The following is a 23,941-nucleotide window of genomic DNA, read 5'->3' on the forward strand; positions in this document are numbered from 1 at the left end:
GGTCTTCAGCAATTCCAGCTTACAGTTTGGCAACTGAGAACAAATCTCCTTTTGCTGATGATTCAAGGTAAGAGGCTGCAGGGAGCAGTGGCAGCCTGGGGACCGCTTCACACTGCTAAACCTACCACATAGGCAGTGACCTCTGGGTGGGACAGATGACATGGGGAAGCCAGATGTGCCAGATGTGCCAGATGTACCTGTGGTGCTGATGATACTGGAAAACGAAGGTGTGAAAAGAAAGAAGACGACTAAGAGCAAGAGAGGTACACCTCTGCTAGCGTAAATCTTGCTGGGAAAGGGAAGGCACTGTTTTCTGCACTTGTGAACATTTTGAGCTGCTGCACCATGCCATGCTACTGCCTGCACCATGATTGTGCCTCCAGCACCTACAACTGCAGCTTTGTTTCGCTGGGTAAAGCTGAGCAACAGGAGATTGGTCTAACACAAAAAAGCCAAAATGAAAAGCTGGGCAGGTACTTAGAAACATGAGAACTGGCAAAACAGACACTAGGATCTCTTCATTCTGGTTAAAGACAAAATAGAGCTGAACTGAAACTAAAGCCTGGGCATCTCTGTGTTTCGATGAAGATCTGTATTTTGCAGGGTAGAACTGCACCCGAGTCATTGCAGGTTATTCAGCATGTGACGGGATGTTCATATTACTTTAGTGCTGTCCAATCTGGATACTTTATTCTGGGCTAGAAAGTCCACGCAGGGAGTTACACCAACATGCCTACAAAAGAATAGCGTGGGTGGGCATGTTGGCTCACAGCTATGCCAGACCATTTCCCTGTGTTGCTGTGCCCCCAGCTATGCCATGAGTGAATGAGCTGGATTATACTTTGGGTCTTGCAAAGTCAATCACATCCACATTCCTGGGTCTTTGTTACGAATGATGTTGTAATAAGCATAAAGAATGCAGCTTGCAGTTTGAGATCCCAGGATGAATTTGCAGTGCTGACAGCTAGAGAAATCATCTCTTGATTTATAATCAGAGGAAATTTGATACAGGAGTCACTGTGAGAGGATAAATGTGTCATTTTTAGAGTCACTTTGACTATAACCCCACTTTAATTGCAGAAAATACAAAATAAGTGCCAAATGGAAGTATGAGAAGCAATTTTTTCTGTTCATTACTGACACAAAATAAGCCATGAGCTTATCCTTTCAGACTCTGTAAATTCAAAACACCCTCTACATTTTAAGCCCTATTTCCCTAGAATGAGAAGTAAAACATATCTGCATATTGTTACAGTTATAAAGCTGTAGAAAAAAAATCTTTCTTTTCTATAAGTAAGATTGATAGGAATTTTCCACTAAAACTTAATTTCAAATGAGAATATGAATTATAATTTTTTATGTCTGCCATGCAGTAGGAGCTTGAATATTTTTAATCAGGATGGACATATTTCACATTGTTCAGGAGAGAAAAAAGAAGACCACAGCATCTAACAATAGTCTTACTAAATAGCAGTCCTTCCAACTATATTTTGGCAAGCAACTACAGCTTGCAGAAATCAAGTAACCATTGTGTCTAGTCATCTTTACATCCTCTGAGATCAAACGCGGTTTAAATAACCACAGTTAAAACAACTTTCTTTGGGAAAATAGTACAATTCAGGGAACATACCTTTCTTCCAAGACTTTGTTTTTAACAAAAAGCTGCTGCTTCTTACCTCTGCAAGGGAATTTAAGCCACAGAAACTATATCTTTGGTGATAAACTTCAAGATACTATCTTGACTACTCAAATTTTAGACTTGTTTGGATTTAGAAAATTGGAAGCGTATGGATCAATTAAGAATGAATTAATGTGATATTCCAGCATGAAAGAGATGGTCAGAAACCAAATGCAAAATAATCAGTTTAAAATGTCACAGAAGTTTAAAATGGCTCATAAGAGTACCAGTGATGAAACCTGGCTTTCAATGAAGTCAAAGAGATCTTTAAAACCAACTTCAGTTAAGGCCAGGTTTTCAACCCCAAGTATTTTGACTTCATAGTACATTTGCCCCAGCTTGGACAGCAGACCTCCAGGGAAAGCAAAATCCTGGAGCTACTGATGCTTCAGCATGGTGTTAAAGGGTATAATCCATTTTTACAATGGAACATTTAGTGGAAACTATGAATAAGTGAATATGTGACTGCAGATCTCTGCTCACCTCCAGCTCATTTTGGCTGAGACACCAGAGTCCTGCTTTCCACCCTTCTGCCCTTCTACCTCTTCCCTTGGAAGAGGATTCAGCAATCATGGGACTGTTGCCTCTTTAACATGAAACTTTTTTTCAGATAACTTGGAACCTCAAAGTTACAGAAAACCTACACTTCATAGATACATGTTTGTTCTCCAGCATCCTTTGACCATCCCTTTCCTCCCCATTTTATCTTGTCTTTTACAAGCTTGTTTTCAAGGAAGCTCTGACCCTGAAAATATACACACTTTAAGCATTGCAAATAGCCTCAGTAAGGCCAAAACCATCAGTTAACCATACATGCTCTTCCCTCCTCCCAACCCACGTCTCCCCACTTGTCTCTACTCCACTTTCCTTCCTGACACTCTAATTGGGGGCTTTAAACTGTTAAGTCTTCAGGATATAAATTATATCATCTTGCGTGTTTGTACATTGCCAAGCACAAGAATAGTAACTGCTCGCCTTTGCTGGCAATCCTATGACACCTTTTGTAAGAAGGTGGAAGCTCTGGAGGTCTAATTAAATTTCAGTGTGGGTGATCACATTCTGCTTTTCTAAATTCCTTCTGCTTATCTAAATTCCTCCTGTAGTTACAACGCGATGCAATATTTCTCTTCACTTCCCACTCCAGCATGCTGTGTAGTGTGACTGTGTGCTTTTAAACAGCTGCTGCAGTCCTTCCCAGAGCTCCATTTCATTAGTGGCTAACACATCTTCTGTCTATATAGTTTGCGATGTGAAACACACATTTCTGCGTGTCTGTATGTGTGTGTGTGAGATGGGGTATTTTATTAATATGGATTTCTTTAAAACACGGAATAAGACACTGATTCTTAAACTACACTCCACGGAGCACTTGTGGATGGCCCATTAGGAGCTGGTATGTCACATGGTGCTCATTTGCTCCTTGTTTCCAGCTGCTAAATTGCACTGTGACACTGTTAAATATACGTTAAATACTTTCCTAATGTTACTTAAGCAAGTAAATTGCTTCCATTGCCTGAAGAAAATTCTGCGATTGCAAGCATGGGGGAAAAGGAAGGGAAAGGACCACCAACAGGAATCTCTCTGGTTAATGTGATCCCTCTGGTTAACGTGATCCATACCATAGTGGATTCCTGCTCTCAGTCAGAAAAACTACTCTGCTCTAGCAACATTTTAGGTGCTGTTCAGGGCTGGGTCCCACTAGCCAAGCTGTGTTTTGGGACAGACGTCTGAAAAGTGCCAGTTCTTTGCTTTGCTTTTTGTCAGACATCCAAAGCTTTTCAGGATGCTTGGCACATAATCATAACTAAGTCTCTTCAGAGGAGGGGATCAAGATGGCTAGCCATAGGCTGACGTACACAAAGTACCCGGGTCACCTGGAAACCTCGGGGTAGGGTGGAGGGGGATCTACAGTGACACTCTACAAGGACAAAAGACTCACCACGTTAGAGCAGCCTGTGGAGCTGAAGCCAGAGGCTGTGCCCAGCGACCAGAAAGTGAGGTATGATATTGCAGCCTCCTGTATCACAATACTTAAGAATACTTGCCTGTTTATTTAATGAATCTGAACATTTCCAAGAACTGCTGCCACAGTCCATATGCCATTTCTTTTCTTTTTCTTTCTCTCTCTTTTTTTTTCTTTTTATAAAGCAAACCAACCAAAAATAAAATTAGACTTGCCATTCATTCTCTGCTTCGGTTGCCATGACCCTAAAGATAACATGGAAAATGCAGACTAAAAATGTAGTAAGTGAAAGCACTTTCTACAGACACATACCTTCTGCCCCTGCATTTACATAAGGACTAGTCAGAGGCAGAAAATAAGGGATTTATTGCTACTATTCAGCCTATCATCTTTGCCCCCAGCCAACTCCCAGTATCCACAGGGAGTTTCTACCATTGTGGACATAAGTCTATGCAAACAGCATGTTTGTTATACAACTGTACAAACACACATGCACATACAGAGTTCAGCACGGTCATGCCATGGCAGCCAGACTGTGTGCTAGTGTGCCACATCTGCCTGGGCAGCACACAGCAGATTTGGCTGCCTTTGGCAGGCTTGTGCCGCTCTCTGCTTGCATTAGCATCAGAACATGTAATAGGCTGTTCAGAGTAGCTGTAGAAGTTGTTGGTTTTAGATTTCTGTTTCTAAGTGAGCAGTCGGGGTTTGTGTCCTGTTACAGAACAAGGACCACAGATCAGTAACACGAATATTTGGAGCTTGTACACTTCCACTCTCATTATGGTGTTTGTCACAAAGATGAATTAATGTTGTGCCATTTTCAGTTCTCATTACAATCTTTGTCATGAGATGAAATATTAGACTCTTAAAGTCTCTATGAATCATAGCAGCATGCTCTACTATGTTGACCTTTTCAATATTCTGTGTTTGGACTGGCTGGCATTTCCTCCCCTCTTCCTCTGTAACAGCCACACTAAGCTTGTAGGCAGGCTGCACCGGCCTTACCAATGAAAATGCAGAATACTGATGAAGTCAGCATTGCATAGGCATGTCTGTATTTTGAGCAATTCCTTGCAGAATTTGAATTCTAGTTACCATGCAAAGGGGGTGACTGAAAAAATGGGCCCATGGAAAGCCTTACTTGCTGCTTCTGTAAACACTCACACACATACACATGCTCAATGAAAAGAAAGTAACTCCTGAACAGTTGTAAGGAAAAAGAAAAACAAGCCCCCATCTACCAGCCATTGTTTGAAAAAAGAAAAAATAGGTCACAAATCTGTTGTTAATGACCTGAAAATTGTCATCCAACTTCTTCCTTTATTTTCCAATGCCAGCTGTGGAATTTCCTGCTTTCCTTACACTGATGTTATCAACACCGCACAATCAAAGGCTGGACTGGGGCATTGCGAAGTGGCTCTCCAGTGTTGTCTAATAGCTCCTAGCTGAAATAAATTTATATCAGACTGTTTGTATGATACCCAGGCTCTTTTAGGAGAACACTGGAAATTATTCCCTCCCTGCATTGTCAAAGAGGAGGGCAAAGAGTTTAGATGACAGTCAACATAATAGCTCAAGAGACACTGCTAAAATGTCCATTTGTACCCCCATTTTCATTGCAAATGTGTGTTTCACCGCAGCTGTCAAGTGAAAAGACAAATATGCGACTAAGGACCCCAAGCAGTCCTACATTCCTCATAATTTTGTGCATGCTAAAGGGCATTTTAACCCAGGCGAACTGCTGAGGGCCTATGGACCAGTGCACCACTTGGCCACACCCAACCTGAGTGCAGGAATATGACTAGCTCTGGGGGAGGCTGTGCTGCGCGTCTCCAGAGCCACAGGCTGCCACACGCAGACCAGAGCCTTCCCAGAGAGGCTGAAGTACTCTGGCCACGCAGAGAAGGAATGGGGCTGCATCATTTCTGAGGCAGGGTTTAGTGACGATCTTGGGCCCATCCTCATGCAGGAGGCAGGGGACAGCCACTGTCCCAGGGCTGTGAAAGAAAGACCAGACGTGACCCAACATAGGGAACTTTGGGATCTTGACTCTGTCTTAAAACATTTCTGCAGGTAGTGTGCTGCTCCTGTAGTTAGACATCATGCACGGTATGGATCTGAGACCCCTCTTAACTGCCTGTGGTTTCTGGTCCATTTGTCACATTTACAGAGATCAAAAGCCTTTAAAAAATAGGAAGATGTATTTATTGAACTTAAAATCTGCGAGCTTGCCAAAACCTTACTATTTTAAAACATTCTGTGAAGTAAAAAGTTAAATGGGTTGGAAAATGTGTCATTTTAGTCCTTGTGAAGAATCATAACAGCAAGAAGAAAAGGGCCACATTGCATCTCTGAGAGCACGGAGCATGGGCTGGGGAGCACAGCTGACCTGAGTGCTGTCTAACCTATAAACACCTCAGGCAGCCCACTGCCAGACCACTATCTTGCATTTGCCCTCCCAGGAGGCCTTCTCCACTGTGGGCCTGTCAGAACCGTATTTTTCTAGAGCTGAAATAAACTTCACACAACTTCCAGTGACAGGAACATCTCTTTCTACATGAGTGGCCTGAATCAGATCAAAAAGAACGAATTTTTCTTAGAATTAATTAAAACCAGAGTTCAGTGTCTTCCCAGAAAGGCCGTAAATCTGAAACAGAGACTGGGATTGCACCAAGGAACTAAGTTAAAGGCCATACATGCTTTCAAAACAAAACCTTAGGATAAATATTTTGGATTAATGCAATATCTTTCATATGAAAGCTCATGAGCCCACTCATTGCCAACGAGAGCACACTGTTTAGGACAGGCAGGTGGGTGATGCACTCTATTACACTTTGCATCCTCGGAGTGAAACTCACCCCTTACCCTCCTCCTCTCAGAGTTACTACAGAGGGTGCAGAAGAGCAGTTTCATGGTAGCAGCCTTAGCATGCAATAACAGCCAGGCGTTCTCTCCCCAAACTGGGAAGCACTCACCTGCAGGAAGACATACACATAAACCTACTCCCTTCCCTGAGGAAGATCCATCCCTGCAAGCCACAGCTCCTTTTATATGGATAACATAAAATTATGTGGATAATGGCTGCCTGCAACTGCCTCCACACTCCTGCAAGCCTCCCACCCCAGCTGAGGGCAAAAAACAAGAGATTGCTCCTTCCTGCAGGCTGTCACCCTCCCTCTGGGGTACTGATACAAATGCAGTCTCACCCTAGGACCCGATGCTTATGGGATGGAAATTTTAAACTTATTTTCATGACCTCAGTGGAGAACTGCTGTTGAAGTCCCTCCTCCAGTCGGGATGCAGGGCTCTGACAAGAAGCTCTGGAACATTTGGAAGGGACCACTAGCCTCTGCCTCACCATTTCGTTTCTTGGTCCAGCAGTGTCACACAGCCCTGACCCTGGTAGTCTGACAGCACATATTCCTTTCTGCCAACCCTACTGTGAACTGCTGTGGTATAATAAGAAACAACTGGAAGATGATAACCTCTTAAACCAGCCCAGCTGACCAACGTGAGTCACAGCATTTACTTCTTCCAGCTGAGACCTGCACACTGTTAGCAGAATGCAGAAACTGAATTAAACTGCAAAGCAGCAGTACCAAAGCAATGCCATCAGATACCTACACAGAAGATGGGACTGCTGTTTCTAGGTGCAGGCCCAGCCAGTCTAAGAGCTTTCACATTGGTTGCTCTCAGTGAAATAGTTATGTCAATGTAAGCGCTCCTTATGGATGAATTCATACAATTCAGAGGTACCTTTTATGGGCAGTATATTCCCCTTCTCCTTAGGAAAGCGTTCCTGTGGAATAGGTACATTGATATACCCATGTATTCCCCCAGCCAGAATCCTTATCCTACGTTTCTCATTCATATGTATGGACTGGATTTTGAGAACATGGAGATTTCTTGTGCTGGTCCCTGTGACCACTTCTGCCTCCCAAAGAGGTCACTGGCTGGACTCCTTAGCAGTCATTGCTATTCACAGGCCTGGGCTGAGAAGCTGGGGACACTGGTTTTTAAGATGATACATTGACACACATGACAAAGTTAAATGCCTAAACAATACATCAACACTAGGTATGGGAAAGCTGTCCCAGCCTCCAGCTGTCAAAGCAGAGCCAAGCGCTGCTCCCTGGTAGCCCTAGAGATTGGTTTACAGAAGTTCCCTTAACAGAGAAAAGGGCACTGACTTCCTTACCCATACATGGAGATATAACAAAAAGCTGAGATCCTCCTCCACCTGTAGGACTGTCAATGCTACCAAGGGGCTCACACAAGGCCCCTCCAGCTTCACAGCAACGTTTTTTATGTAAAATCCAAACACACAGCTCAGTGCAGTGCTAGCTGTATAATAATTCTTCCCCCTTAAGCAAGCTCTGTCAGTGTTTTCCCTGTTTTGTGGTAACAGACCTGAACATATAAACAACCTCATGGCACACGCTGGGTTAGTCAGCGCCAGTCAGTAAGAGCTCCCCTCCGAGAAGACACTACAGAAAGGAATACTTCTAATTTAAAATCCTTGTAAGTGCTAGAGACATTTAAAGCATTAATCAGCAATTAATACAAATAAGAAACTCAATCTCTCACATCATTAATACTAATTATGCTTTATAGTTGCATTTTGTGAATAAGATGACAGGCAACATGCATATGGAGGATGCTGCTTGACAGTGGTGCAGAAATGGGAGGCAGCTAAACTGAAGGAGAAAGCAGAGCGTCAGACGTATTTTAAAAGGCCCTTGGTTTCCTTGAGCAGGGGAAGGCATTTCTAAAAAAGCTGGAACTGCACCCACAGAAAGTTCAGGAACTCAGGTGGAAGTGCCACAGCGTGGGTGTCTCAGGTGCTGGGCAGCCACTCCTGACACACAGTGGTCGGTGTTTGCTGTGGGACAGCTCCTGCAGCTGTGGGTGTTTGCCACCTGTGGGACTCACACCCAGGGTGTCTTCAGTTGGATACCAACCACCATAGTAATTTTGGGAAAAGCTGAGTTCAGCTTTTGCCACAAGGCATGTGACACTGGTGAATCTGGGGACATCAGTGATGATGCTGAGGACAACTGAACTGAAACTGGGCCAGTATTTTTGCACCCTGCCTCTTTAGCAATGGATTTCCTGTCCTGCACGGTGAACTTCACCAGATACCACAAGTCCCTGTAGAAAGAGCTGCTGCCTTTCACTGGAAAGGTGGGGATTTTATCTCTCAGTATGTTTACATGTGAAATGATGAGTGGGACAAGGACTGATGGAAAAATCAATCTGGCATTAATGTGTTTGCTGACAAGTTTGCTGTATCCAGAGAATCAGTAGACGATTTCTACCTAAAGCAAACAAAACACACACTAAAGACTGCATTTACCGCATTTTCTCAGATTAGGACTATCGCTAAGCACATACTGTCACACCTTAACTTTGTTATCTGCTCTCACTTTACACCTTGTGCTTTCTGCATAGTCACTACGTACTCCTGCGCTTGTCTGGTACACCACATGACATGCAACTTCTAAGCAAGGATGAGAAGGTCCAGGGCTTAAATCAATTATGATATGCATGAAACCTCAGCATACTAGTCAAAGGCAATCTGAACTATGCTTATGGCAAATGCTTTCTGTCTGGATTCCCTGTTGCTTCCTTTGGCCTGGTTCCAGCTGCTTGTCTTGTCAGGAGCAGACTTCGTTCAGAAAAGCCAGCAAAAGCCAGAGAAGTCGTTAGGCAGGTTGTCTCTGTCCTGCCCAGTGTTGTGCTGAATTATACTTGTGAGGCTACAGAGGCGTTCGGCTTCATCTATTTTACTCCAACAGGGAAGTCAGTTCTGACCTGGATTAGCAGTGGCAGAGCATCTTAACCATAAGCTCTTGAAAGATGGCCCTACACAAACATATTTCAAGTTCACATGTGGTCTCTGGCCTCTCTGTTCAAAGGAAAGATACGCTATGCATCATGAATAAGTACTAAAGACCAACACAACAAGAAAGACTTTTTGCCAGTCAATAAAACACAGCTAGTCCTGATAAGGGGGAAGGAGAAAGGGAGCTCATCATGTCTCACTGTTGGCAAATACTGTGTTTAGTAGTGATGACTTGAAGAACATTTCTTGTGCACACAGACTGTGTCCTGTACTGGACTGTGCTTACCCCTCAGTGTTACAATAGGGCTGCCAGATCAGTGAAGACACAGTGCCAGGACAGCTGCACAAACTCCTGCTGCAGTGCCCTCCGCTCAAGCCCTGCAATGGCTGTGCGCAGAGCTCCCTTGCAGAAAGTAAAAGCCATCGTTCCACAGTGCAGCTGCACTCTGCTGCTGGCAGCCGCCCTGCAGAAGACTGAGCATTTCAGCCTCAGAGAAATTCTGTACATAGCTTTAGGCAATGGATATCATGCTGGCAAGAAGTAGCAAGGCTTCTTATTCTTGGCTCTGTCACTGACCTGCTGTGTGACCTCAGGCAAATCACTTCACTTCTGTGTGCCTCTTCTACTTCCCGTCTTTCATCTGTCTTGTCTGTTTGACTGCAGGCTTTGGGAGGGGGGTCGTCTCTTACGATGAGTATGCAGCACCAACCACAGGAGAGCTTTAATCTCTGTTGGGACTCTGAGGCACATTACAAAACCTACAGCTATTCTATAGTCCATACTGTCTACATTACCACTTTGCACAGAAGTGTTGCAGAGTGGTCAAAATGGGCCACTACTCCAAGATTTGCCACATCAGCACTTCTCAGATCATCCAGCATGTACCCTGGCACTCTGTCTACAGAGTAGGCAAGACATGCTGCCTAGCAGACCTTCTATATTTTCGTTCTGATTGTTGACTGTACATGAAAAGTTGAGATTATGAACGGGGCTGCTTTGCCTTGAAGATATGCTTTGAATGTGTTTTTCTAAAGGGAACAGACGTGCTGTAAGAGAAGAAGGCTTCTTATGCACATGACCACGCAAAGTGCCAAAGAAAATGAAATTTTATGGTGATATTTCTTAAAAATGACTGTTAACAAATGGACAAGGAACACTGTTATTACTGTTCATGTGATGAAAACATCCCACATTAAGAAGGAACAATACAGATACATAGGCCAAAGAAAGACCTGACTGTAGATATCCTAATGAGACAACATTTCATTGGCTGTAGAAGATGCTCATTCACCACAAGTACAGTTCTGACCATAAATATGAGTGAATGGATGTCTCTGTGTGCATGTGTGTGTATAGACAGAGAAGAAACAAGAGAGAGAACAAGACTGCAGACAATGATGTGCCACAAGAGAAGTCAAAAAGAGGGAGAAGAATTCAGTTGCTACCTGGACCTGTTGCTTCCCAGAGTTTTTAAATACATTATTCCTTGCAGAACCATTGTTAAAATCCCATAATCTTCAAGCATCCATCTATACTTAGCCTTTCTTCCAGTTTTCTGGAACAAAGAATGTGGTATGTCTCCTGAAAATACTTCTTTATGATCTGGAGCTTACTGAAAGATCAAGCTGTCCTCAGGCAGCTTGGATCAGCCCTGTGACACCTATAACACTCTCCCTGAAGAAACTCCCAGGAAGGCATAACTTTCTGCTCTGTTACTGCACGCTTTGTGGAATTTCCATACAAAGTACCCTTGTTCAAACTGTAAAGCAGCTTTGGGCTTTGGTAGAACCTGTAAAGAACAGCTGTCAGCAAAGACAGCAGCTCGTGTTATCACACAGCACAATGCTCTGCACCGCTATCATTTTGCAAGATGCGCTGCTTCCCATTGTCCCATTTGTGAAGGTGCTTTCTGGCTTTCTCTCCCTCTGTTGTGACAGCTTTTGTCTTTGCACCACTGGTGCAAAACTAAAGAGATCTCTGAATGAGGGAGCAATTTTGTTCTCCTGCAACAGAGATATATGCCAGGCTTTTCAGCGAAAAATAAAATATAGACATGTTTTTGAATCCCCTTTTGTTTTTCCTAGGTTTTACAACCTTACTTATCTGTAAATAAAATCGTCATATGTATTTTTTTTCATAGCACACTGCATAAATACAACTTCATGCATCTGGGAAGCTGACAGCTGCCCTATGAGATAGAGTGTGACAGTTTAAAATCAAGGAATCAATCACTGAGATATAGCGCCTGGATGCTGTTTCCACCAGGATGTATTGCAGGATCCAGGAGCTCGCTATTTGAGATATGCCATCATAACTCTGATAGATTAAAGCACCACATCCAGGAAACAATTGTGCAAGAAAAAAATGGTGTCATAGATCTGCCAGGTTACAGCACAGACTCCAAGAACCAACCAGGGGAAGGCAGGGCTGTATCTCCACTCCCAGAAGCCGCCAGAGCAGCCTGATGACAGTTCTGTTCTCAAACAGCCCCATTATGACCTAATTAGCATACATGAATTGCAGATTTAAAGCATTAAAGTGATGTATAAATCATTAATTTTTTGTCAAATCCATGTCAGCCTTGTGTATGCCTTCCTATTTTAATGTTGCATGACAGTGAAAAGAAGTCTAATCCTCTGTATATAAAGAGGAGAGATTTGGTGTAGCTGATATAATGAGATCTATTTAAACACTGGATGTTTTGCAGCTTTGAGTGTATCTTCTCAGAGAAGAAAAAAAATGCCACATTTGTCCCATTAGGGTTAATTGTGAAAGGATGTGAATATATTGAAAGCCCCAAGGGCAATTCTACATGTTGTCTGTATGAAAGAGAAGATATAAAACTTGTTTTCCACCAAAACTTGTTTTTAATTTTGCGACAAATAAAAAGAACCACATGCTCACACAAGATGAACCTGATTTTCAGAAGAGATGAGTGGCCGCGTCTCCTCTTGAAGTCAACAAGAGCTCTGAGCATCAGAAAAACCAAGCCCTCACTTTGAAAACCAAGTCTGAGCCATATTCTCAGCAATGGTATACAAAAAAAATCAAACAGGTATCAAAATCAAGCCCACATTGACTCCAATGCATGCAGAGAATTATTGCAAAAAGGGAGGACGACTACTTTAAAGTGGGACTTCCTAAGCTATTTGTTCTTCACAGTGTCACTGGGAACCCTCGATATCACCTGCAGGCTGTGGCTGGCTGCCTCCCTGAGCCACCACAAACTGTCAGTTTGTGTTTCAGGGTGGATCTCCATCTGTTCTGGCCTCATGGGTTGACTACTTGCTTACTATCCCATTTCATACCCTCCCCTTGCTTTCCCTCCTTGGCTTTAAAAGAGCTCTTGCATCTTATGCTCCGAACAGATGATACAGCCTCTGTTCTGAGCTGAGAGCACTATTTGACACCATTGGGCAAACCTTCCTGTCACCCAAGTGTCATCCAAGTCCCCTTTCAATGAGCCAGTTATTCCTCTACAACAAGTGGCATTTCATAGGCATGACCAAACAGCACATTTCCACCAAACAGGCTTGCATATTAGACTGACTGAAATCCAGATGCATGAACAGAGAGGTCTTCTCTGACTGTCTACTCCATCTCTCACACAGCCTGGCCTGGGGACTAATTGAATTCCAGGGAGTTGCACAGGAGGTAGGTAAGAGGCATAGCCTTGGCAGCTATGTTCAAGTATTTTATGCATCAAAAGAGAAGTGTATTGGTGGCATAATTCTGACAAATCACAGAACTCCAGATGCTGGCTGGGATTTTCATAGAAGATAATATAATTAGGCACCCAGTTTCAATTTATTTTCCATGGGTACTGGAACCCTCACCCCTATGTCCCTTTGAAATCATCTACAATCTCAAACCACTAGGTTTGGTCAAGGTGTGTGTGTGGGTCTTTGTTTTAGATCTGTGTGTTTCTGCAGTAGACAGCACTCCTGGGCAGATGATTTCTCTTACAGTTCAGTAGAATGACTTTCCCAGCAGCAAATAATCAGCAGTGTAGCTCATCTTTTCTGACAGGAGTTGAGCACAGAGATGGCTCTCCTCAGGCTAGCAAAAAAGGATATAGAGGAATGAAAGTGCCATTGAGAAATATGTTGAACTGAGAGGCAGCCTCTGTCAGCTCCACACCTGGACAGATGCTCAGCACTTACCTCTTGAGTGTTATTTCAGTTGCTCAGATGTCTGTCCAGTTGCCTGCTATCCCTGCGTGACTTGTGTAGACAGCCTCCGGCTAGTTTCATTGTCCTTGTGTTCTGAAAAAATAAAGAAACAAGCCCATAATTTAAATATACCATTATCTTTCTGCACAGAAATGCTGGACATTTACAAAAAAGATGAGAATGGGTTTGAAGGGCACATTCCCATATTCATCGACACGGCAATAACCCAAATCAGCTGAGTTCAGAGCCAGATCATTTTCCAGCCACCATGGCAGCAGCCAAAGGAGATGTATGAGGATGAAGAAAGCTGGCATAGGCTAAAGACAGCTTTGGGATTAACATGCTGGACTGGGCTTAAGAAACAGAGACAGCAGACAATTTCGTGAATGATTTTTGAAATATTCTAGAAGTCCCAAACAGAACAGGTCCTCTGTGGACTTGGGAAGAGCCTGGATGTGTTGATAAGGAATCAGCCATCAGCATATGGGGATCCCCATACTTCTTTTTTTTTTTTTCTGATGTCTTAAAGCATGTGGTGGGTGTGTTACAGTGACACTTGGGTACTGTCTTTCAGCATAAGAGTATTAGCAGCTTTGGAGTATGGAGGAAGAGAGCAGGTGAAAGGCTACACAAGGAACCAGAATGGGAGGGAAACCTTTGGATTTAATTTTCCCTTCAAATCTTGCCAGAATTTGGGGAGCCCCCGAATACAGTACAGCTCCCCAACATCTTTCCACATTTGCTGTGCAAGAAGGGTTATTAGAGAGGTGGCTGGTAAAATAGGGAGCATGTCAGTAAGGGATGTGTTTTACAGAACAATGTTTAGAGCTTATTCAAAGTAAAAGATTTTATTTTGTATAGGAACACTCTCTGCCTGTGACATTGATGTGTTCTGGTTCATTTGCAGTCTGCACACTGGTACTGTGCTGTAAAGTGAAAGGAGAAAATGGAAATCGCACAAATTCAGAGACTGTAGGGAGAGCAGAGGCCATCTCTGAGCAGAGCCAGCACTCAGCAGTAGGCATAACTCCAAGACGTCTCAAGGTCCTCATGAAATTAATCCCTGTGTGAAGGGCCAAGGCAACTAGAAAAATGCTTTTGCAAGAGCCTTCCTGCAGCCCTCAAGGGACTCTGGAAGCATGCAGGGCTTGTTCTGGCCTTCTTTCACAACCTGGAGTCCAGGAGAATACACTTGCAGCGACTGTCTCCCTGAAGAGACAACAGCTTTAAAGTGGATTGGCAGAATGCACGTGAACTTCTGAGCCACGCAGACCCAGCTTTGGCCTTACTGCTGCTGCTAGGGACAAGATGTTTGGCCACCACACAGCAGTAATTTCATTGCTGCTTGCTGAATTCCCTGCTCTGCTCATTGTTTTCTTCTCTGCACTTCCACGCACAGAGCGCTGTACAGAATCTATCCATGTAACCTGATGGAGTGGCTGCAAAGCCTTTCAGCTGCTTGGATTTCAGGCCTGACCTGCACCTACTCCAAAATCTCTGGGCTAAGATGGCTCCTTGGCTGGTAGCTCCTGAGTTCAGGATCTCATGGAGCTATGGGAGCATGATCTGAACAAAAGGTCCACTAATGAAGCAGCAAAATCAGTTGGCTCCAGGGACTTGTTTAATTTCATTAACTTCATAGTTGATGCAATGCCTCCTGCAGTAATTGGTATGTTGATCTTGTCCCTGCGCTCTTGTATGAAAGAGGGGAGCATAAGATCTCCATTTCATCCCAGAGCTCAGATGAGCAAGTCCTATGCTGCGCTCTGTTAGTGATCTTCAAAAGGCATTATTTATAAAAGAAGCTTTCTGGGACACTGTTCAATCCATGCCCATTATCCATGCAAATTCCTCAAGCTGTATCGGGTTAGATAGCTGCTGGTATCATAGCTGGAAAACCAACCAACCTGCAAAAATCTTTGCTTAGTCCTTTATTGAGCACAATGAGGTCAGGATTAGTCAGTCAAGGCATTGGATTAGCACTATTGGTAGCCATGGTAATTTCCGTTTGTGTGACAATCCATGTCACCTTTTCCATTAAAATTCAGCTTAAAATACCTATGAGAATCCCGTAGTCCTCTCTGAGTCCCAGGAATATCACATTGCATCATTCAAGTTAGAATAAATCCAAACATATCTGAAGCTTTATTCAAATAAGCTGAAATCACAACAAGTCCAATTAAAGAAGAAAAGCATTAAAAGCCTGAGAAACAGGGTGTGTGCATTCTAATTCTGATCTGGGTCTTGCCATGATTCATTATATTTCTAAGTCTTATAGTTCCTTTAAACAAATAAGGCAATTGTTCCTTCTGATTCCTGTTCGCTCAGTAGTTAAGCCTGGAAGACCAAGCTTTCACCTGAACAGAGGTGAAAATTTCTGGCGAGGTCATCCCTGTGACTACTAAAGATGCTGCACAGGTTGTTGAGGAACCAAAGGCTTGCTGTACAAGGCCACACCACCGTCTCTGGCAACCCAACTTGCTCATATCTGACTCTGAGTTCCACGTTCAGTTTTTCAGATACAGATCAGGGTTTTCTTCACCTCAAGCCTGTTGAGTTTTTCCTCATTTTGCATAGTCACCAACCAATTATTATAACTGTGCTCCCAGAATTACTGTCATGGGGGTGGAATTTGGACAAACTGAGCTTGCTGACTGTTAACAGCTTAAGTATGGAAGTGGAACAGGAGATGACGCCCTGTCCAGCCTCCAGTTCTCCGCTCCCTGCTTACTGACCTCTAGCTGAAGGGCAGTAACAAGCAGCTGGAACGTACCTACACCTTGAACTGCCACAGCTGTTTGCAGCTGACCCTGCATGGCTGCATCCTTTTACAGCCAATGCCAGCTAGAGAAAAAAACTATGAATTCTTGCTCCTGTGCTTCCCGTTGGGAATTACTGCCTTAACTCAGTGTGAAAGGCCTCTGCTTCTAAGCCCTGCCCAACCAAAAGGTCTCTATTTTGAAATGCATCAAGTACCTCCTGCTAAAGCTCTACACACAGTAGCTTCATTAAAAGATTGGAAGCAAACCGATAGGGTTGGCTTGATCAAAGTGTGTAATAAGCAAACATGGCAACAGGCATTTTTATTCAATTATTTTGTGTGTCATAATATCCCAGTTTTCTACACTGGGCCTCTCTTAAGGAAGCAAGTGTTCAGCACGGCAAATTTTTCTGCGTGGAGGTGTGCCCATTAAAATCTAAACTAAGGTTATACATTTGTTATCTGCCCCTGAGTTATATCTTAGGTCAACAGAGGGGGAGGCCTGAAAAATGAACTTTGCACACTGTTCTCTCCCTCTTCTGAAACACTTGTTCAGAAGATGTTGGGTTACAGTGTTTAGAAATGCAGTACATCCATAATAATAAATTAAAATAAAATAAAATAAAATAAAATAAAATAAAATAAAATAAAATAAAATAAAATAAAATAAAATAAAATAAAACCTGGCATAAAAAGATATCTGTGCACGTGAGTACTCAGGTGATTTCACACCTGAGCTGGGTTCTTCTTTTTCCATGGCAAGGAGTCAAAATATGCTGAGGATCTGCAAATACCGCTGCAGCCACTCAGCCCTTTGGAAAACCATGCCGCTTCTGCCTGGGCACCTGAGGGCCAGGAGCACCTGCAGCACCTCAGCCTGAAGCAAGTCAGGGTGTCCCACTTTGAAAAAGCTGCAAGCGCCTGGTGCCATTCCTAGAAACTACGGCAGATTTACTCCTAGATGTGAAATCACAAATAAATTTGTTAGGTTTTCAGAGGTGTCCATTTCAACACACAGCCCACTTACTTCTCATGCACAACCTGCACCTGCCACCCTGTAATTTCCTCTTCGTTTATGCCTTGAACTTCACTTCGCCACTGCTATGTCAACAGCCAGCCTTCACTTCTACCATCTGAACATTTTCTCATGTTGTGTGATTGCACATAAAAACCTTCTTCTCTAGATCTTGTGCTAAGATGATTTTTGTAGTTCCATTGCTAGAAAAGTCTTATGCTCAACTATAAGCTAAATTTAAAAAATTTCTTGCTATCAAATATTTAAACCCACTATGCTGGCATGGATTCAAAGGGAGGGAGTGAAATATGGCTAAGAAAAAAATTGGAAAACTAAAAATCTTTATCCTAGAGATACTTCCATCAACAACTTAAATTATGCAGCTGTCCTCAAATAGATCAGGCTCACGAACAGCACAGCTCTCAGATGCAGAGAGAAACTAATGAAAATACATTCATTTGAAAATATAACTTCTTTGTATATTCCCAGATATTTTCTGAAGCCTAGAACCGTCTGAACCATTGTGAGAGGTTACAGAGCTGTGAATGGGTTTCTTAAATTGCATGTGAGGTAGTGGGGAAGTTGATATGTTATGTACTCAAATGAAAGGCTTTTTTGAAACTGAGCTCAAGTGAACTGCAAATTCAAATCAGCAGGGTGCCAGTGCCCTCTGTGCTTGCCGTCTGTGTCCTTAAGAACACAGAGTCAAAGACTTCCAGCACAGCCATACAAACATCACCTGCTCACTGCCTCCTGCAATAGCAAAGGGATGGTGCCTAGTTGCAAAACCTGTGCGTGACTTTGCAGGATGCCAGGACCCTCTCCAGGCACCTCACCTCCCTCCTCCAATGCAGCCGCAGCTGCCATCCACAGCCCTGGTTCACAGGGCTGTCAGCACCCAGCAGGCAGAGGGGCTGCACTGTGGTTCTGCAGCTAAATGTAGTTTGCAGGGAGTTCAGGGGCAGCTCCCACCTGCAGCAAGGCCACGATGTACTGGGTCACTTGAACCCCTGGTCTAGGAAGAAGACAGACAGCAGCCACTGCTGGGCCAGCAAAGAATCAAGAGGTACGTGAAGGACTAGTGGGACTTGTCCCCTTCTTTGGACCGCAGCCATAGCATCTCCCTGCTCTTTAAGGACAGGGGGTAGGTCTAGTGCTTTCGACCGTAGGAAAATTCTGACAGGTGACATGCAGGGTTGGCTCACCTCTGTCCCCAGGTGCCGCTTAGGTATGTTTTAACGGCTGTGAGCACAGCAGAGACGACACCAGGTGTGTCTACATGGTTAAATGTAGATTAATGAGGCCTACCTATGTCCATTCAGAAGCCACTGGGACACATTAGCTCAAGTTCTCAAGCTGTTCAACAACGATGATGCCTGAGGGTTTTTTCTCTGCAGTGTGCCAACCAAGGGATGAAAAGAAAGATAACCAAATATCATGAGTCTTCTAAAACAATTGCAAAGGCTGAGAATATGATGGGGGAATATAGATGCAACTCACAGAGACAGAGGTGAGGGGATAAAAGAAAACTCATCGTTTGCCTTCCAGTGTTTTGTCAGAGAAAGTAATGTTGGACATACAAAATTGCACGCTGCTTTTGAGTTTAGCTGTATGATTTGTTAGCTTTTTTTAGTGATGCCATATGCACAGTCTGAAAAAGAAAGAACTGGCTAAGCTACAGGAACCGTGTTTATTTTTTGTGCGGGGGGGCATCCCTAGATATTTTTATTGGAGCTGGGTAAATTATGCTACTGTATACTGAAAATGGACAGGAGATTATATGCATGGTCTTAATTTGAAGTATCTGTTGAGGCTTTGTATTTATAGAAAGCTTTAGTTACTTCTTTAAGGAAAAATTAGTCTGTTTAAAAGCAGATGAGAAGATGTCACCTTTCACCATTCGCAGACTGAATATGTCAGAGCCAGCTTCACTGGCAAATACATTTTGGCTATTACACCCCTACTTTGATAACACAAAACAGATACAAGAGTTTATGGCTGCTTTGTGTCACCAGAACAGTACAAGTGCCCTGCGCACAGGCCAGTGCACAGGTTGGTGAATCTGGCATTCAGTGCATACAAAATAATGCTTGGAAAATAATTTTACAAATGATAAAATATGCAAAACTCTCTTCTTCTTGGCATTATTAATATCTGTGTAGTTATCAGACTGCAAATAAGTTTGAATCAAATGCATCAGCACTTTATGAAAATAGAGTGTATATATCAATGTACATTGTGTATAATTGGTGCCATTTGAAATGATGAAGTGCTACTAACTGATCTTCATAAAATAATACTTTGCATTTATATAGTGCCTTCCATCTGAGATCTCAGAGCACTTTGCAAACATTACTGAATTAACTCTCTCTCAGCACTCCAAGTTAGCTGTTGCTCTCCTTAGTCTACAGATGTGGAAAGCAAAGGCAAAGAAAGATGAAGACCATATGAGGAAACTGGGGTTCTAAGGGCAGGCACTTCGTGCCCTATAAATAACCCCCACAATCTTTCTTTTTTGAACAGAAGCTGTAAGCTTTCAGCACCTCTGAAAATCAAGCTACTTTAGTTGCTCTTTTGGATGCAAAAGCCCAATTTAGCTTAAATGATTCCTTCAAAGTCCTCCAGGAAACGTGTAGGAGAACTGACAAAAAGGATCCAGAAAGCTTGGCTCAGGGCCCTGTGCTTTGGCTGAGAGACTATTCTCTGCATACCGCCTGACCACTGCGACCACAGCTTGTGAAACCTTCCTTTGTCTTCTGCTTTCCCCCCTCCCCACAGTTTCCAGCAAAAAAGACGTCTGCAGCTTGCCAGAAGAGTTCTGGATCCACTTCAAGGGCATAGGAACCCAGGACCTATGGCAACAAGGCAAGGTAGATAATCCCAACCTCAGCAGATTTCTGAGGAACTTCTGAAATCAGATCAAATCAAATTAATTAATCTAGTCAAATTAATTAATCTGGCTAAAAATTCTGTCTGAAGAAATGATCACACTGATCTGGGATGGTCTGACAGAACAAGGCCAGACACCTGCTTGGCGGGTATGAGGATGGGTATGGGACAAGCAGCTGGAGCAGAGCTGGAGTGGCACCAAGCCCTTAATCTGGGTAAAATGCAGCCAAGGCAGTACATTCAGCTTCACAGAGAAATTGGGACTTTGCCTTCAGGGCTGCATTCAGACAGACGTCAATATCCTAATTTGATGCCTCCTGCTCCCCATCATACAGTGCCTTACTCAGATCATTGGAGGTTTTTGAGAGGTGTCTCATTCTCTCATCAAACTTGGTCAAGGACATAAAGTGATGCTCAGACACCAGAATATAGTCCTGAGACTTCAAGGAGGCTTGTGGCTGGATTCTCCCCTCTTTCCTGGCGCTGGTGTTGCCATGACTGCAGAGAGCTGATTCACTCCACGTCCTGCAAGAGGAGAGTCTGCACTCTCTGGCCGGGGCTTGAAGGCAGGCAGAGAGGTAAGAGGGCAGAGGGATGCTGATCAGGCCTCCAAAGGAAAGTGCCAGATGCATCACTGGATGAATGGTAGTTACTGCTAATCTGCAGTGTGGCACTGGCACGTCAGCCTCAGCAAGGAATGCTCCCCTCCTCACCAGGGTAAAGATAAATGATGCTGGTCCAGAGAGAGCAGGTACACTCACATAAGGGATCAAGGAATACAAGCCGATAAAATAAAGTGAATTATACAAAATAGTAGCATAACATTACCTGACATGTTCCTTTCTACCCTGTACCAGGTACAGCACCTGCCACTCCATTTTTTCATGGGACCTAATGCATTGATCTGTGTTTAGTCTCTGATTAGTGATTCTGGCCTGTGTTTTTTTCTCTCTCTATCTTCCCTCTACTAACTTTTTTTTTTTTTTTTTAAGACAATGCATTCTTTCCCTTGTTGCTCAATTTATTGTTTGAAAGAAATATTTACTAAGCAAATGTGAAATGCATCAGAATGCTTTGCAGAGCTGCCAAGAGGTCAAAGGTCTGGAATAAAAATGATGTTGAAACAATAATTAATTAGCTGACATTCTCATAGAAAATTTGCTTTGGGAAAAGCTATGGTAAATCAAGACAACAGACAAAGTGACAGAAAAATGAGTAATGAGGGAAAGAGGGATAAGAAGAAAGAAAATCCGTATTGGTAGATTTATTCTCTTTTGAAAATGATCCGATCTTTCTCAGCCATTGTCCTGGCTCCCAAACAAAAATCTTCTCCAATAAATAATTTCAAGCTGTTTTCAGTGACTAAACCACAAAATGTTCCATCCTGAATGAATTCTATTTACTGTATGCAAAACCGATTAACATACTTCCAATGCATTTATAGGACTTCTGGTCTGCAGAGGCCATCTGTTTAGGGGAATTTCTGGAATAGCAGTATCATCTCTACAGCAGGACTACCAAGAGGCCTGAAATCTCCACCATGCTCTATACACAGCTGTATAGATGATTCAGGAGCTGCTTGGGCAAAAAAGAATTTGTGCGACTCACTGAGCAAATATGTCATCTCTGCTTACATAGAGAGTCCTCCTAAACCTTTTGTCCTAAATCACCTGTTACTTTATAACATGTTACCAAACCCTGTCTGGAAACAGCATGTGCTGAAGCTCTGTGGGAATGCATTTGCCTTCCACACTGCTTTCCTTGGAAACCTGCCTCACCTGTCTTCATACCCGGTGCACTCCTACTAGGACAGGCTGGCAGGTTCTTGTGATCCGCAAATGTACTGGGGGAAAAAAGAAAGAAATTGTGTTCATCTTTTAACTGTTCACTGAATTGGGATGAATTTGCCATGAAATCCCTGCAGACAGACCATGGATACAGAGGCTGTACTTCTCAAGGCAGAAAAACATCGAGACCTACTGGGGTTCCTGCCTCAGAGGTCTGTCCAGATCTGTATGATTTATATGGTGATCAAGGAGGACTTAAGAGCACCAGAGGGAAGGGAAGCAAAGGATAGGACCATCAGTCCAAGTGCTGATCCCAGGATATTTTGAAGGTCCCTAACTGTGTGTCCTCCACAATAGCACACTGTTCGTTGCCCAGCCTGAAACTGGAGAGGAATGGGAGAAGAGCACAGCAGTCTTTCGAAGGCAGTACCCTCTTTCATTGCTACTGCCCCAAGGCTGAACTACCAACGACCAACTGGTAAGCAACAGGCTGGCAGCAGCCAGCAGTAGAGGATGAGTGTCCAAGTATTGGTGGATGCATGCTTGTCTGTGCCTAGGAACTATTCAAGGTCATGTTTGCCTCCTGCCAAGGAAAGCAGAGGAGTCCCATGAATGGTATGGCTCCAGCCTATTCAAATCCCCCAGCTTTCCTTGGAAGTGGAAAGCTCAGCAGCTGTTTAAGAGCCCCTGAGGATGTCTGACCAACATGCTTATTTATAAACTTCCTCCTATGCTTTGTGACAGCAAATAGATGTAATAAATACCATTCTGTGGAAGAAAAACAAGGAATAGATACACTTGGACAACACTCTGCATGGGTATACAAAAACCTGCTGTGATTTGGAAGCTTAGATGTGCCCTAACATACCGCAGTTATTAAGCCCCAGGTATTAGGGAAATCACATCTGTCTGTGTTGCACAGCTGAATTAGCTAGGCTGGTCTCATTATCCAATAAATAGGCAGCTTTCATGTATTTCTCAGATTTATACATGTGGTGATACTTAGAAGCAAGTTGTCAAAAGTATTTTTTTCAAAGGTGGTGTTTAGAGCTAATACAAAGTACACAGGAGAAAAAATAATCCAGATTTTGTAGGTCTAAAGGATGAGATTTGCAAAGCTGCCTCAGGACTTTCTGACATCCTGTTCCTATTCAGGATGAATGTATGAATTGGAAAATGCAGCAAGGGCTTGAACTTCTATAGATTAGGGGGATGATCCCCCATCTTAGCTCAAAGAAGATTTCTGCAGAAGACAAGGGGAGTTCTGTATGGATTAGGGGCACAGAACTGGGCTGACAGGTTGGTTGTATACAAGTGTTTTTAGGTTTTGATATCCCCCTTATGACAATTGCAGCTCTTCTGTCTCTCTCATTAGGATTCCCAAAAGAAGCCTATTTTCACCTGAGTAAATATTCTGCTCTTGTCTTCATTTTTACACATGAGCGTTCCACTTTGTGCTAGAAGCACGCTACGGTAGCGGTACTCTGGGGATGCTGCTCTAATAGATTCACAAGGTTGACTTGTTTAAGTGGGATTTCATTGTATTACACAGAGGATTTTTTCCTAAGGATGTGATTATTCCAGGACTGATCCTACTGCTGTGATATGACCACTTTTGGCACTGTGCATGCATGGCATGGGATTAGTCTTCTGGCACCGTATAAAATGACTTAGACATGTTGTCTTACTTATTAGCATGTGGTATTGCAGATCATTTTACAAAGGCAACAGCTGCAACCATTACTCCTACAGTTATGCCATAATTTGCTATGTCAAACACCTCTATATAGTGCAGGCAAGAGGAACATTTATTCGTCTCACTTGTCAATA

Source organism: Nipponia nippon, unplaced genomic scaffold (genome assembly GCF_047370975.1).
Source record: "Nipponia nippon isolate SJK-2023a ecotype South Korea unplaced genomic scaffold, ASM4737097v1 scaffold_5, whole genome shotgun sequence".
Classification (NCBI taxonomy): domain Eukaryota; kingdom Metazoa; phylum Chordata; class Aves; order Pelecaniformes; family Threskiornithidae; genus Nipponia; species Nipponia nippon.